General features: G+C 32.2%; 1 protein-coding gene across 1 annotated transcript in view; it reads left to right on the top strand.

The window, feature by feature from the left end:
* LOC148949349 (protein sly1 homolog) overlaps positions 1-16,404 on the top strand; it is a 204,263-nt gene that overhangs the window by 154,551 nt on the left and 33,308 nt on the right. The window lies entirely within an intron of this gene.

Below are 16,404 nucleotides of genomic sequence, written 5' to 3'. Positions count from 1 at the left end.
TATAAGAACCATATTTGCCCCCAGCGCATAACTTACGGCGCCTGCCCCCAGGCCCGTGGGGGGTGTCGACCCGGGAATTGGTGATATATGATCTTTGAACTACTTTTAACAAATTGGCTATATCAAATTTTTCCTGGGGTGTATTTGGGGAAAGAAGGGCGTTCGGTGGGGGGGAGGGGTGCTAGCTTCCCTTCAAAACACTTTTGACTTAAAAAGTGAACTGGAAATTTCAGTTTCCAATCAAATGAGCCCTCTCTGAAGTTTTTACGAGTATTCCTTCCATAAGAACCTTTTTTCCCCCAAGGGCATAACTTACAACGACAGCCCCTGAGTCCTAGGTGGTTGTGTCGACATCGGAGTTTTGTTCTCTGACCATTGAAGTAATTTAACAAATTGTCTTTTTCAAAATTTTAGCTGATGCATTTGGGGAAAAAGGGCTTGGGGGGGGAGTTAATTGACCTCCGATCTCTTTTGACTCTGAAAAAGTGAACTAGAACTTTAAATTTCCAATCAAATGAGCCCTTTTTGAGGTTTTTATGAGCATTCCTTGTATAAGAACCATATTTGCCTTCAGGGCATAACTTACAACGCCTCCCATTGGCCCTGGTGGGTTGTGTCAACCCTGGAGTTTTTGTTATATGATCTTTGGACTATTTTTAACAAAATGTCTATCTCAAGATTTTTGTCCGATATATTTGGGGAAAAACGGCTTGGGGGGGGGGGGGGTAAGTGCCCTCTGATCTCTTTTAACTCTGCAAAAGTGAACTGGAACTTTCAATTTTCAATCAAATGAGCCCTTTCTGAGGTTTATATGAGCATTCCTTTTATAAGAACCATATGTGCCCCCAGGGCATAACTTGCAACGCCTGCCCCCGGGCCCTGGGGGCTTGTGTCGACCCCCGAGGTTTGTTATATGATCTCTGAACTATTTTTTAACAAAATGAATACCTCAAAATTTTTACCGGATGTATATAGGAAAAAAGGGCGTTGGGGGTGGCTAGTTGCCCTACGATCACTTTGACTCTTAAAAGGGGCACTAGAACTCTCGATTTCCAATTGAATGAGCTGCCTTTGAAGTTTATACGACGACCTATTCCATATGAAGTGCCTCTGGAAAAACAATTAATAAAGAATAAATCAGAGGCAGCGCTATAGCGTTGCCTATAGTAAAGGCTATACGGCTCCTTTTATTATTTATTTGTTTTCCCAGAAGCAGTTCATATGGAAGAGGTCGTCGAATAAACTTCGGAGGTGGCTCATTTGATTGGAAATCGAGAGTTCTAGTGTCCCTTTTAAGAGTCAAAAGTGATCGGACAGCAACCAGCCGCCCCACGCCCTTTTTTCCCAAATGCACCCGATAAACAATTTTAAGATTGTCATTTTGTTAAAAATAGTTCAAGATCATATAACAAAACTACGGTGTCGACAACCCCCCAGGGCCTGGGGGCAGGTGTTGTAAGTTATGCCCGGGGGCATATTGGTTCTTATGGAAGGGATGCTTGTATAAACTTCAAAGAGAGCTCATTTGATTGGAAATTGAAAATTCTAGTTCACTTTTTTAAGAGTCAAAAGATATCGGAGGGCAACTAGCCCCCCCTCCACGCCCTTATTTCTCAAACCTATCCGATAAGAACTTTGAGATAGCCATTTTTAAAATGTAGCTCAAAGATCATATAACAAAAACTCCGGGGTCGACACAACCCCCAGGGCCCGAGGGCAGGCGTTTTAAGTTATGCCCTTGGGGAATATATGGCTCATATGAAAGGGATGTTCGTATAAACTTCATAGAGGGCTCATGTGTTTGGAAATTGAAAGTTCTTGTTCGTTTTTTGAGAGTCAAGAGATCGGAAGGCAACTAGCCAGACCCCCCCCCCCCCCCCCCCGTACGTCCATTTTTCTCTAAACTCATCCGCTACAAATTTTGAGATAGCCATTTTTTTTATTGGTTTACAAATTAGATAACAAAAGCTCTGGTGTTGACACGACCTCCCAGGGCCCGGGGGTAGGTGTTGTAAGTGTTGTCCTGGGGGCGTATATGGTTCTTATGAAAGGAATGCTCGTATAAACTTCAGAGAGGGCTCATTTGAATGGAAATTGAAAATTCTATTTCAATTTTTCAAAAGAGATAGGAGGAAAAAAAGCCCCCCCCCCACGCCCTTTTCCCCCAAACCAATCCGATATAAATTTTGAGATAGCCATTTTTTTAATAGTTCAAAGGTCAGATAACACAATTCCGGTGTCGACACTACCCCCCAGAGCCCGGGGGGCACGCGTTGTAAGATATGTCCTGGGGTTGTATATGGTTCTTATGAAGGGAATGCTCGTATAAAATTCAGAGAGGGCTCATTTGATTGGAAATTGAAAGTTCTAGTTCATTTTCTCAGAGTCAGAAGCGATCGGAGGGCAACTAACCCCTCCTCCTTCACGCCTTTTTCTCCCAAATCCTTCCGATAAAAATTTTGAAGTGACAATTTCGTTAGAAATAGTTCAAACATCAGATATTAAAACTCCCGGGTCGACAGAACCTCCCAGAGCGCGGGGACAGGCGTTGTAAGTTATACCCTGGGAGCATATAGGGTTCTTATAGAAGGGATGCTCGTATAAATTTGAGAGGGCTCATTTGATTGAAAATGGGAAGTTCTTGTTCACTTTTAAAGTGTCAAAAAATATGGAAGGGCAATTAGCCCCCCCCCCTCTCCTTTTTTTTCCAAATGCATCCGATAAAAGTTTTGAGATAGGCATTTTGTTAAAAATAGCTCGAACATCAAATAGTAAAAGCTCCGAAATTGACACAAACCCATTTTTTTACTTTGATATTGTTGCTTTGATACTAGTTTTGATACTTTGACGAACATTTGATGTTGAAAAAAACGTTTTATTTTGAAATAAAGAATTTTTTACAATTTAAAACTTTTTGGAATCAAAAACCAACAAAAATTCATTAAAAAAAAAACTTTCCGAAAAAGAAGTTTTTCAAAGAAAACTAAAGGTCATTTTAATCTTAAGATCTGCAGATACAAATACCTGTTAAAATTCAAACTCAAAACGACCAGAAATTACTATTAAAGAATAAATGAAACCCAAAACGAACAGAAAAACAATCATAGCAAAAAAACATACAACAAGTATTAATATGAATGAATAAATAGATCTTAAGACGAATAATGCTTAAATTGAATATGCAAATCAAGTTTAAATTGAATATGCAATATATACTAGTATAAATGAATGAATAAATCTTAAAGCGATTGAAACTTAAATTGAATATGTAAATCAAGCTTGAAAGGAACAAAAATCACTACAAACAATAGTTTGGGTATTGCCTCCTTCTCTCACTGTAAAAGTCTAAAACCTACTGTGTCATTGGCGCTTTACTGAAAACTATATGTGTTTTAAACAGTCTTGGAAAGTATAAAGAAAATCAATTTGAATATTTGATATAGAATGACATTAATTGTTGAAAGATTCTTCAGTTCAAGATTTTATTTCACTGTAATTTTATTTTAATTTTCAATGCTGTAAGAACTGGAAAAGAAAATATTTTTAATATAATTCGTTTTCAGTGAAGCGCCAATGACACAGTAGGTTTTAGGTTTTTACAGTTAAGGAAGGGGGTAGTATCCAAACTCTTGTTTGTACTGAAAATATATTCTTCTTGGACAATCTTAGAAGAATCTAATAAATTAAACTAAATATTTGATGTATAATGATATTAATTACTAGTTCAGAAGTTTACTGTAATTTTATTTTTTATTTTCGATATTAAGTACAAAAGAAAATATTTGTAATACAAATCGTTCTCAGTAAAGCGCCAATGACGCAGTAGGTTTTAGACTTTTACAACGAGAGAAGGAGGCGATACCCAAACTCTTGTTTGTAGTGATTTTTGTTCGTTTCAAGCTTGATTTGAATATTCAATTCAAGTTTCACTCGTTTTAAGATTTGTTTATTCATTTATATTAGTATCTATTGTATTTTTGTTTGCATTGATTATTTATTTAAGTTCTTTTCGTTTTTGGGTTTCATTTATAGTTCAATAGCAAAATATTTTTTCGTTTTAAGCTTGATTTGCCTATTCAATTTAAGCTTTACTCGTTTTAAGACTTATTTATTCATTTATATTAATGCTTGCTGTCTGGTTTTTGCTATGGTCGTTTATTTAATTACTGTTAGTTTTGGGTTTCATTTATTCTTAAGTAGTAATTTCTGGTCGTTTTTAGTTTGAATTTTAACAGGTATTTGTATCTGCTGATCTTGAGTTTAAAATGGCCTTTACTTTTCTTTGAAAAACTTCTTTTTAGGAAAATTTTTTCTTTAATTAATCATTGTTGCAGCGGCAGCTGCAACCTAGTAATGAGCGAACAACAGCCCATAGTAACCAAAAATTAAAAAACGCGTTTTGAAAAAAGCTGCCTTTTGAAAAAAATTGCACGTGGCACTTATTCAGGAATAGTAACTGTTATTTTGTTTTGTCTTAAAAGTCAAAGTTAATTCCAAAAAGAAATTTATGGTGATTTCGAAAAAAGCATGAAACCCCTCGGAAATTAGGTCAGATCAAAATGAAAAGTATACCATTGGAATCAGCATGGTCGAAAACCTTCAATAGGGAAATTACAGTCCCCATCCTTGAAAAACAAGAAAAATCACTTTTTTGCATCAGTAACACTGATCTGTCTCCCTTTTTTCTGTTTTTTTTTTCTCCAGGCCTAGCGGGTTACCAGAACATTATAGAGAGATGCTTAATTGCTCATTCAAAAGCTATTTCTAGAATATACTTGCTTTTTATGAATTCCGCCATCTGCAAGTGCCATATAGCACTAAAATGTTTTTTTTTTCCATTTCTCAGGGGGTGGCACTAGCAGGCTTCCAGCACATCGTAGACAGATTTTCTATAGCTCGTATAAAAGATATTGCTCATATCTACGTTCTTACCATGAAATCCACCATCTGCAAGTTCCAAATGGCACTAAAAATCGTACTTTTGGTGCAATGTCTCAAGTGGAAAAGCTGGGGTTATTGGGCTAGCAGAACTTATAAGAGTTATGTTTAATGGCTTATTTGAAGCTATTGCTCATATCTACGTTTTTTTTTGTTTTTTTTTTATCAATTCTACCATTCGTAATTGTGATATAGCACTGAAAACAACACTTTTTGTGCCACTTCTTAAGCGGAAAAGTTCTGAAGTACAAAACAGGTACTATTGTAATAGTTATGTTCCAGAACCCTTAACTGCAGGCTTACAAGAACCCCTACAGTACGTACTCTCCCCTCCCAACCCCCTTAGTAAATTTCATAAATTTTCTGCTTATCAGCAAGCTACTGAAACATCAGCAGGCTACCACACCATCGTAGGTAGGTGTTTAATGGCCCGATTAAAAACTGTTGCTTATGTTTACTAGGTTCTTTATGTTAACTAGTTTCTGGGGAGATTTTGCAATGAACTCTTTGTCATGGTTGAAGCATTAGATGCAACCTAGTAAAGAGTGAATCACAGCCCATAGTAAATAAAAGTTAAAAAACATTATAACTGTCTTTTTTTTCTTCTTTTTTTCCAGGCCCAGTGGGTTACTAGAACATCATAGAGAGATGCTTAAGAGCTCATTCAAGAACTATTTCTCATAGATACTTAGTTTATATAAATTCCGCCATCTGCAAGTGTCATATGGCACGAAAAAACGCACTTTTTATGCCGTTTCTCAAGGGGTAAGGCTAGCGGGCTACCAGAACATCTTAGATAGAGTTTTGATAGCTCATTAAAAATATTGCTCATATCTACATTCTTCCAATAAATTCCACCATCTGCAAGTTTCAAATGGCACTAAACACGACACTTTTAGTCCCCTGTCTCAACTGGAAAAGCTGGGACTACTGGGCTACCAGAACTTTTTAGAGTGATGTTTAATGGCTCATTTGAAAACTTTTGCTCATATCTACGTGTTTTTTATCAATTCTACCATTCGTAAGTGAGCACTGACAACAACAGTTTTGATGTCACTTCTTAAGTAGAAATGCGTGGGAGTATAAAACGGTATCATTGTAATAATTATGGTCCAAACCATTAACTGGAGGTTTGCAAGAACATGTCCCGCATGTTCCTCCTCCAGGTCCCCTTAATAAACTACGCAATTAATGTTCTTCAACCACTAATGTGTTAAATTACATTATTAGAGGCATGGATCTGTTAGTACAGCGCTGGACTTCCAATTAGATTGCAGCTTGGATTTTTTTTCTTTCAATCATGGTTTGTGTCTTCTTTTGCTTACTTTTCAGACAATCCACCATTTTTGCAAATGGTATGCACTCACCTGTTAAAGCATATCCCGGGAAGGCTTATTTTATACCTTTACTCATATCTACGTGCTTTTTATCAATTTTATCATCCATAAGTGCCATGCAGCACTAAAAATGGTGCTTTTGGTGCCACTTCTTAAGTGGAAGATTTTGGAAGCATAAAACGGTACCATTGCAATACTTTTGGTCTAAAACCCTTAACTGGAGGTTTATAAGAACCCTCACATATACTCCCCCTCCAGAACCTCTTAGTAAATTTCATAAATCGCCTACTAATCTTAAAAGTAAAAGATTATTCCGAAAATAAATTTACTAAAACTAAAAACTTTTCAACTTGAAATCTACCAAAAATTTAGCTTGAATGATTCTTCAAACTTCCCTCTGCGATGAAGCCTGTGTGCTAGTTTTAATGGCGGTAATTGAGGGGAAAAGACGTCCTTGCCCCCTTAGTGTTTTGCTCCTGCCTAAGTTTTGAAAAATGGCTTTTTTTGGTCATTTCATTGGAAAAGGCACGTTTTTCATTTGAGAAGAAAAATGGGGAAAACAACCGAAAGTGCACTTGGTGGGAATGTGCTATCAAGTCAAATTTATAAAAAGCGATTAGGTACAGATATAAGCTTTTAAATAAGCCCTTAAACAGCTTTCTTTTGTTGCAGTGGCCTTCTAGTTTCTGCTAGTCATTAGGCGATTTATAAAGCCATGTCTTCATTATGTTTTTTTCTGTCGAGTAAAAGCAGCTTTTTGTTCATGGAAAAACAAACTTTCCTAAAAAACATGTATTTTTTGTGAAGTATGGATAATGAACTTCATGTTATAGACTGAAAGTTTTTCGTAGCTGTCAAGGTTGTCTACAATATTTTCTAGAGGCATCTTATCTTTCCTAGATCGGTAAATTAGAAATTATATTAAAAACAAGTTTTCAGCTGAAACTAAGGAATGACATTAAAACTTAAAACGAACATACATTACTCCGTATAAATAAGAAAGATCATGGCTTCGTTGTTTCTACATTAAATTCTAATCAAAAACGAACAAAGATTAATTTTTTAAAAACAAAGTTTTTCCGAGGGAAGTAACGGGCGAAGTTGAAGCTGAAAACGAACAAAATTATTACTTCGCAGCCTATCTAATATATATCAATAAAAATAATACAGATAAACACACTAATTATGTTTCCCTATGTTTCTAGGATTATAGAAAACTAGCACTTTACTGACAACACAAAATAATATAGGATCTTTGGCACAATAAAAGCAAACCAATTAAAGACACTTTTTACAGAATAAAAATGTTATCAATCCCTCCTAGGATGAATCTCTTTTACAATAAAGCAACAGTAAATTTTAGGAGTGTTGCTTTATTTTTTTTTTTTTTCGTTTAATTTGGTTATAAATTTTTCACAAAAGCTAAGTTCATTTACTGGCTATAGTTTTGGTTCTGTAAAGGACAAGTCAGTATAGTTGCTCGTCTGGATTCTATATAAGCTATAGGAAAACATTTCTATAGAAGCTCTACACCCTTTCAAAGAGAGTGAGTATCCTCTCACATAGCCTTATGATTCTACAATGCTCGCGTACAAACAGGTCTATAGCTCTTTACACTCTAGGAATGACGCAATTTCAAAGTTCAATGTCTTTTTTTTTAGTTCAAAAAACCGGTGTCTATTCTTTTTTACTATCCTATTATTTTTGTATATAATCAGGTTCCATATTTTATTATCCATCAGTTTCGAATCGTGTATATTAGAGATAGCATTTTTTGTAATTACATATAAAAAATGGATAATTCTAGACTTTTTATGGTGAGTAAAAAATATTATCATTATTAAAAAGAAATTGTCATTAAGTTAAGGAAGAAATTCTTTCCTTACACTAGAACTAAGGGTACTTATATACTTAGAAGTCTGTTGTTTTTAGGAGCTGAAAAAACCTCTAAGTCTCTTAGAGGTTTAAATTTACGGTTTTATTTTTTATAAAGATAAGTGGTCTTTTTTATGTTTTTTTTGAAAAAAAAGTGCTTAGATTTTCAATCTTTAATTTGGGGTTAGAATAAAATTTTTATTTTTTAATTTATTATTTTTTTAATAAGCTTAATTTATTATAATTTTAATGTGTTTTTTTTCTAGGAATTGTATTTTAAAAACATAAATTCCCGAATTCTATTTCTGGTGTATTTTTTTTTTATAGTTTTAAAATTTTCGGTTTTTTGTTTTTTGAAAAAAAAAAAAGTGCTTAGCTTTTCGATCGGTAATTTGGGAATTACAATAAAATGTTTATTTTTTAATTTATTAATTGTTAAAAAATCTTCCTTTTTTATAAATATAATTGGCTTTTTTTTTATCAATATAAGTGTTTTTTTTTTTATGGATTTTTTTTTAAATAATTACATGCCCGGCTTGATTTATGTTGTTATTTTTTTATAAATATAAGCGGCCTTTTTAATGTTGTTTTTGAAAAAAAGTGATTAGCTTTAGATAGGTAAATTGGGATTAGAATAAAATGTTGATTCTTTTAATGTATTAATTGTTACAAAAGCTTCCTTTTTTATTACAGTGTGTTTTTTTTTTATCAAGATAAGTGGTTTTTTTAGGGGTGTTTTTTTTGAAAATATTTCCTGACCAGTCTGAGTTTAATAATATCGTCCTGAAATTTAATGCGTTAAAAACCCTCACCCCCCCATTTCCTCAAAAATAAAATTTGTTACAGTATAACCCTCTTTAATAAATCACAGTTTTAGCTCTCCTTTTTATTTATCGGACCTAATTATCTCATAAGAGGGATTTACAGAGCCGTGCTAATTAACTTTTCCACTTCTTAAATTTCTATTTATGTCTACATTTTATTGAAATCTGATATTTTTAATTGACTGTAATCTGAAATTATTATCCAAATTTTTTAATACGGAACGAAAATAAGGCTTTTTATTTTTTAATTTAAATATAAATTTTTTTATTGTTTGAAAAAAAAAAAAAAAGTTGTTATAAAATTTAAAAATTGATATTAAATATCTAATATATTTAGAGGGGGACCTTACCCATTAATTTTGTTGATAATGTCTGTTCGTTTTATTTTCGCTACTTAATTTAATTTTAAAAAAAAAAACTTTTTTTTATTTAATTTATTATCATTTTTTATTTAATGTATATTTTATTTTCACAAAAATTTTAATTTTATTTTACTAAATGTATATATTTAAAAATTATATTCTATATTCCTGTATTTTTCTTCTGGCAAAAAAATACAAAAGTTGCAGATTTTTGCAGATATGAGCTTGAAAGCTATGTAATAGAGTTTTCTGATACACTGAATTCGACGGTGTGATTTTCATTAAAATTCATGCACTTTTAGGGGGTGTTTCCCCCCTATTTAAAAAAAAAAAAAAAAAAAAAATTTTTTACACAACTTTAAATGCTTTAGATCTTAAATATTGCAAGCTACCTACGGAGAAAAATAGTTTTATTTTAGGAATTTTTTTTTCAAAACCCCCACCAAAAGCGAGCAAAGTTGGATTTCACCCCTGACAGCAATGTGAGTCCTAGCAAAATACATCATGAAAATACCCCCTTGCACATTTTCGAAGATTCGAGCGCTAGAAGAAAACAGATAAGGTTGCTTATAAAAACACATGAAAAAGATAGACATTCACTTCTATTTAAAGGAAGAGATGTGAGGCGCTATGCTCAGTTAAACAATGCAAGGAAGCATCCTATAGTGTTTTTATTCTAAACTTCCAATTGGTCTGTTAATGTTCGTTTATAAAAGCAGTATTTTTTTTTTATTTCATATAAAATTAGTTGACTTTTTAATACTCCCACTACTCAAAGGGTTCAGATATTCTTAGAATATAGTTTATATACTAGCCCCCTACGATATAACCTATTCATCACTTGAAAAGGTCATTTTTAGCCCAATTGCGTAGGTACTAAAGGAACATTGAACATTTTTTTCTGAGTTTGTGTGTTTTCGCAAGAAAATAGCTGGTCTTTAGCAAACTTATCCATAGCTAGTTGAAACTCTGCATAAATATCTGAATTTTTAGCCTAATTGCGTAGGTACTAAAGGAACATTGAAATATATTCATTTTTAGCCTAATTGCGTAACTACTACAGGAACATTTTTTGTGTATCTATTAGTATCAATATTCAGTTTTTTAGAGTTTCGGTTACTATTGATCCTTACATGCCTGAAATCATGAATTAGAATATTTAATTAGCTGTTTGGGTTTTCAGACACCATAGCTAGTTGAAACTATACATAAATATCTTCATTTTTTAGCCTAATTGCGTAGGTACTAAAGGAACATTGAAGTTTCTTACTGATTTTGTGTGTTTTCGCAAGAAAATAACTTGTCTTTAGAAAACTTAGACATAGTTAGTTGAAACTCTTCATAAATATCTTAATTTTTAGCCTAATTGCGTAGATACTAAAGGATCATTGAAATATCTTAATTTTTAGCCTAATTGCGTAGCTACTAAAGGACCATTTTTGTTCTATCTATTGGTATCAATATTACGTTTTTTAGAGTTTCGGTTACTATTGAGCCTTACTTGCCTGAAATCATGAATTAGAATATTTAATTAGCTGTTTGGGTTTTCAGACACCATAACTAGTTGAAACTCTACATAAATATTTTCATTTTTAGCCTAAGTGCGTAGGTACTAAAGGACCATTGAACTTTTTTTTCTGATTTTGTGTGTTTTCGCAAGAAAATAACTGGTCTTTACCAAACTTAGCCATAGCTAGTTGAAACTCTGCATAAATATCTTAATTTTTAGCCTAATTGCGTAGGTAGTAAAGGAACATTGAAATATCTTCATTTTTAGCCTAATTGCGTAGCTACTAAAGGAACATTTTTGTTGTATCTATTGGTATCAATATTCCGTTTTTAGAGTTTCAGTTACTATTGAGCCTTACATGCCTGAAATCATGAATTAGAATATTTAATTAGCTGTTTGAGTTTTCAGACATAGTTTTTAGACGTTCATGGGTGTTAGGTTCCTGGGGGGTTTTATGACTCCTCCCTCCAATGAATTCAGATGGTTTTAGGACTCATCTCCCATAGCCATAACTCCATTCAAACTGGGGTGAAAATATAAAGGTTTAATGAATTATTTTTCTAATTAACAGCTCCATTCATAACCTCCAAGATGATAGGACTGTATGACAGACTTTATCAGTGACCGAGAGTTCAATGCCTCCTCAAAAAACTGACTTCCGGGTGTTTTATTACCCCTCACCACAATGAATTCAGAGGGTTTTAGTACTAATCCCCTAGCCATAATTCCATTCAACCTTGAGCGAATATATAAAAGTTTGATGAAGTATTTTTCTACTTATCAACTACATTAATAACTTCCAAGATGATAGGACTGTATGACACAGAATTTATCAGTTTGAAAAAATCATCTTGCGGTGTTATATTTGAATGTGCATTTTTATTATTGTCTATGGAACTCGAAGAGATTGACTGTTATCATTGGATAGTGAACTATAACATGTTTGAGTATGATAAAAGTTTTTGGAGTACTACATTACGCTATATAAACAGACTTGGATTCTATGATAGAGTGATTACACTACTTAATAATGCTGGTCGGGAACTGAGAAATGTTCAGGAGGAAGTCGGTGAAATTTGCAGCTTTTTCGGGGTTGAAGCGCTCTACGTAAAGGGCAATGTACCTACAGATAAAGTTTTAATTCAAAAGTGTGACCCTAGGATTCCACTTTTCAATCTAGAAGAGTTTAAGTGTCCTAAATTTGAAGGGGTTATCACCGTCCTGAAGACGAGGTTAGGTTCTTCGCACAGTGGATACCTAAGAACATACCTGATCGTGATAAATCCATAAGACATGGTAAAAAACTTTTCTATATCATGGGACCAGCGTTTGTGGATGTTTAAGAGTGAACTCTAAGTACTATTTTTTATGTAAACATTTGTTCTTGTGTTTTTTTTCTAAAAAAAAAAAAAATCTGTTAATACGTTTAAGCAATAAATATATTTAAGATTAACCCGTCTTTATTCTTTAGAATAGTTCTATTGTAAGCAAGTAAAAAACTCTTTCCTGAAGTCACCTCTTGGATACACAATACAGAAACTTCATTTAAGAAACTATGAAAAAATTGTAATTAAGTAAGTAACAAATTCTTTCTTGAAGTCACCTCTTGGATACACAATACAGAAATTTCATTAAAGAAATTATAAAAAAATTGTAAGTAGCAAATTCTTTCTTGAATTCATGCAAAGTCGACATAGCTTTATTTCATTTTTTAAAATTAAAGAAATTATGAAAAAAATTCTCAGCCAGTAACAAGTTCTTTCTTGAAGTCAACTCATGTTTAGAAATTTAATTCAAGAAATTATTAAAAAATTCTAAGTAATTAACAATTTCATTCTTGAAGTCAACTATTTGATAAAAAATACGTTACCTTCACTAAATAAATTATGAAAAAAATTGTAACTTATTATAAAATTATTTCTTGAATTCACTTGTTTAATAAATAAAAAGACATTTCATTCAAGAAATTATGACAAAATTATAAGTAAGTAACAAACTCTTTATTGTTTTCACTAGTTAGATATACGATGTAGAAATTAAATTCAAGAAATTATTAAAAAATTGTAACTAAGTAGTAAATTCTTTCTTGAATTCACATGTTGGATAAACAAAAAGACATTTCTTTCAAGAAATTATGACAAAATTCTAATTAAGTAACAAACTCTTTATTGTTTTCACGAGTTAGATAAACGATGTAGAAATTAATTTCAAGAAATTATGAAAAAATTCTCAGTAAGTAACCATTTCTTTCTTGAAGTCAACTCTTGGATACACAGTACGGAAATTTCATTGAAGAAATTATGAAAATATTTGTAAGTAAGTAAAAAACTCTTTATTGATTCCACCTCTTGGATATACAGTACAGATACTTCATTCAAGAAATTATGAAAAAAAAAATCGCAAGTAAGTAAGTAACATTTTTTTTCTCTGTCAACTCTTAGATACACAATACTGAAATTAAATTCAAGAAATTATGAAATTATTTGTAAGTAAGTAACAGTCTCTTTATTGATTTCTTCTCTTGAATATACAGTACAGATACTTCATTCAAGAAACGTGATTAAACACGTTTTGAAACTACATGCTATTTGCATGCCTTTGCTTGCACCTTTCCAAATGAACGGGGATTCCCCACTGCTTCCTACACATTGCAAAAAGTGAGCAGTACGAAAACTCCACGTTTTCAACCAGACTGGTTTTTTAGAGAACACACCCACAGAGATGACACACTATACTGAAATTACATACAAGAAATTATAAAAAAAATATTTGTAAGTAAGGAACAAGCTCTGTATTGATGTCACCTCTTGAATATACAGTACAGATACTTCAGTCAATAAAACGTGATTAAACACGTTTTGAAACTACATACTATTTGCATGCCTTTCATTGACACCTTTCCAAACGAGCGGGGATTCCCCGCTGGTTCCTACACATTGCAAAAAAGTGAGCAGTACGAATACTCCACGTTTTCAACCAGACTGGTTTTTTAGGGACCAATCAGGAGAGATATGCAAAGTCGACATAGCTTTATTTCATTTTTTTAAGGTTCATTTAGACGAGGTTACGTGGACGTTACCTAGTCTCAATTAACCTTAAAAAAATGAAATAAAGCTATGTCGACTTTGCATATCTCTCCTGATTGGTCCCTAAAAAACCAGTCTGGTTGAAAACGTGGAGTTTTCGTACTGCTCACCTTTTGCAATGTGTAGGAACCAGTGGGGAATCCCCGCTCGATTGGAAAGGTGCCAAGGAAAGGCATACAAAGAGCATGTAGTTTCAAAACGTGTTTAATCCCGTTTTCTTGAATGAAGTATCTGTACTGTATATTCAATAGGTGAAATCAATAAAGAGCTTGTTACTTACTTACAATTATTTTTTTTATAATTTGTTGAATGATATTTCCGTATTTTGTGTCATCTCTGTGGGTGTGTTGTCTAAAAAACCAGACTGGTTGAAAACGTGGAGTTTTCGTACTGCTCACTTTTTGCAATGTGTAGGAAGCAGTGGGGAATCCCCGCTCATTTGGAAAGGTGCCAAGCAAAGGCATTCAAATAGCATGTAGTTTCAAAACGTGTTTAATCACGTTTCTTGAATGAAGTATCTGTACTGTATATTCAAGAGAAGAAATCAATAAAGAGACTGTTACTTACATACAAATAATTTCATAATTTCTTTAATTTAATTTCCGTATTGTGTATCTAAGAGTTTACAGAGAAAAAAAAATGTTATTTACTTACTTGCTATTTTTTTTTTTTCATAATTTCTTTAATTAAGTATCTTTAATGTATATAAAATATGTGGAATAAATAAATATTTTGTTAATTAATTAAAAACAATTTAATAATTTATTGAATTAAATTTAATTACTGTTTATCCAAGAGTTGACTTCAAGAAATAAATGTTTACTTACTGAGAATTTTTTCATAAGTTCTTGAAATTAATTTCTACATCGTGTATCTAACTCGTGAAACCAATAAAGAGTTTGTTACTTAATTATAATTTTGTCGTAATTTCTTGAACGAAATGTCTTTTTGTTTATCCAACATGTGAATTCAAGAAAGAATTTTCTAATTAGTTAAAATTTTTTCATAATTTATTTAATTTAATTTATACATTGTATATCTAACTCGTGAAAACAATAAAGAGTTTGTTACTTACTTAGAATTTTGTCATAATTTCTTGAATGAAATATCTTTTTATTTATTCAACAAGTGAATTCAAGAAAGAATTTGCTACTTAGTTACAATTTTTTTTCATAATTTCTTGAGTGAAATTAACGTATTGTGTATCCAAGAGTTGACTTCAAGAAAGAAATTGTTACTTTACTGAGAATTTTTTCATAATTTCTTGAATTAAATTTCTACACATGAGTTGACTTCAAGAAAGAAATTGTTACTTGCTGAGAATTTTTTCATAATTTCTTGAATTTTAAAAAATGAAATAAAGCTATGTCGACTTTGCATGAATTCAAGAAAGAATTTGCTACTTACAATTTTTTCATAATTTCTTTAATGAAATTTATGTATTGTGTATCCAAGAGGTGACTTCAAGAAAGAATTTGTTACTTACTTACTTACAATTTTTTCATAGTTTCTTAAATGAAGTTTCTGTATTGTGTATACAAGAGGTGAAGTAATGAAATTTTTTTTTAAGTTAATAAAATATAAATTTTAAAAAGAATAACGACGGGTTAATATTAAATATTTTTTTTTTTTTAATTTTTTAAAATATTTTTTTTTTTTTTTTTTAAAAAAAAAAAAAAAAAAAAAATTGTTTAAATAAAAAATAGTAATTTTATTTAAAACTTAAAAAAAACAACAACCGTGTCCCATTTAATATAAAAGTTTTTACCCTGTCTATTTGATTTATCACGATCAGGTATGTTCTTAGGTATCCACTGTGCGAAGAACCTAACCTCGTCTTCAGGACGGTGATAACTCCCTTCAAATTTAGGACACTTAAACTCTTCTAGATTGAAAAGTGGAATCCTAGGGTCACACTTTTGAATTAAAACTTTATCTGTAGGTACATTGCCCTTTACGTAAAGCGCTTCAACCCCGAAAAAGCTGCAAATTTCACCGACTTCCTCCTGAACATTTCTCAGTTCCCGACCAGCATTATTAAGTGGTGTAATGACTCTATCATAGAATCCAAGTCTGTTTATATAACGTAATGTAGTACTCCACAAACTTTTATCATACTCAAACATGTTATAGTTCACTATCCAATGATAACAGTCAATTTCTTCGAGTTCCATAGACAATAATAAAAATGCACATTCAAATATAACACCGCAAGATGATTTTTTCAAACTGATAAATTCTGTGTCATACAGTCCAATCATCTTGGAAGTTATTAATGTAGTTGATAAGTAGAAAAATACTTCATAAAACTTTTATATCTTCGCTCAAGGTTGAATGGAATTATGGCTAGGGGGATGAGTCCTAAAACCATCTGAATTCATTGAGGGGAGGAGTCATAAAACCCCTGGAAGTCATTGCGGTGAGGAGGCATTGAACTCTCGGTAACTGATAAATTCTGTGTCATACATTCAT

The sequence above is a fragment of the Artemia sp. Qi Xiang Cuo genome, chromosome 8 (assembly GCF_049724085.1).
Source record: "Artemia sp. Qi Xiang Cuo chromosome 8, ASM4972408v1, whole genome shotgun sequence".
In the NCBI taxonomy this organism is placed as follows: Eukaryota; Metazoa; Arthropoda; class Branchiopoda; order Anostraca; family Artemiidae; genus Artemia; species Artemia sp. Qi Xiang Cuo.
The sequence above is the reverse complement of the archived record's forward strand: the minus strand, read 5'-3'. Positions and strand labels throughout refer to the sequence as shown.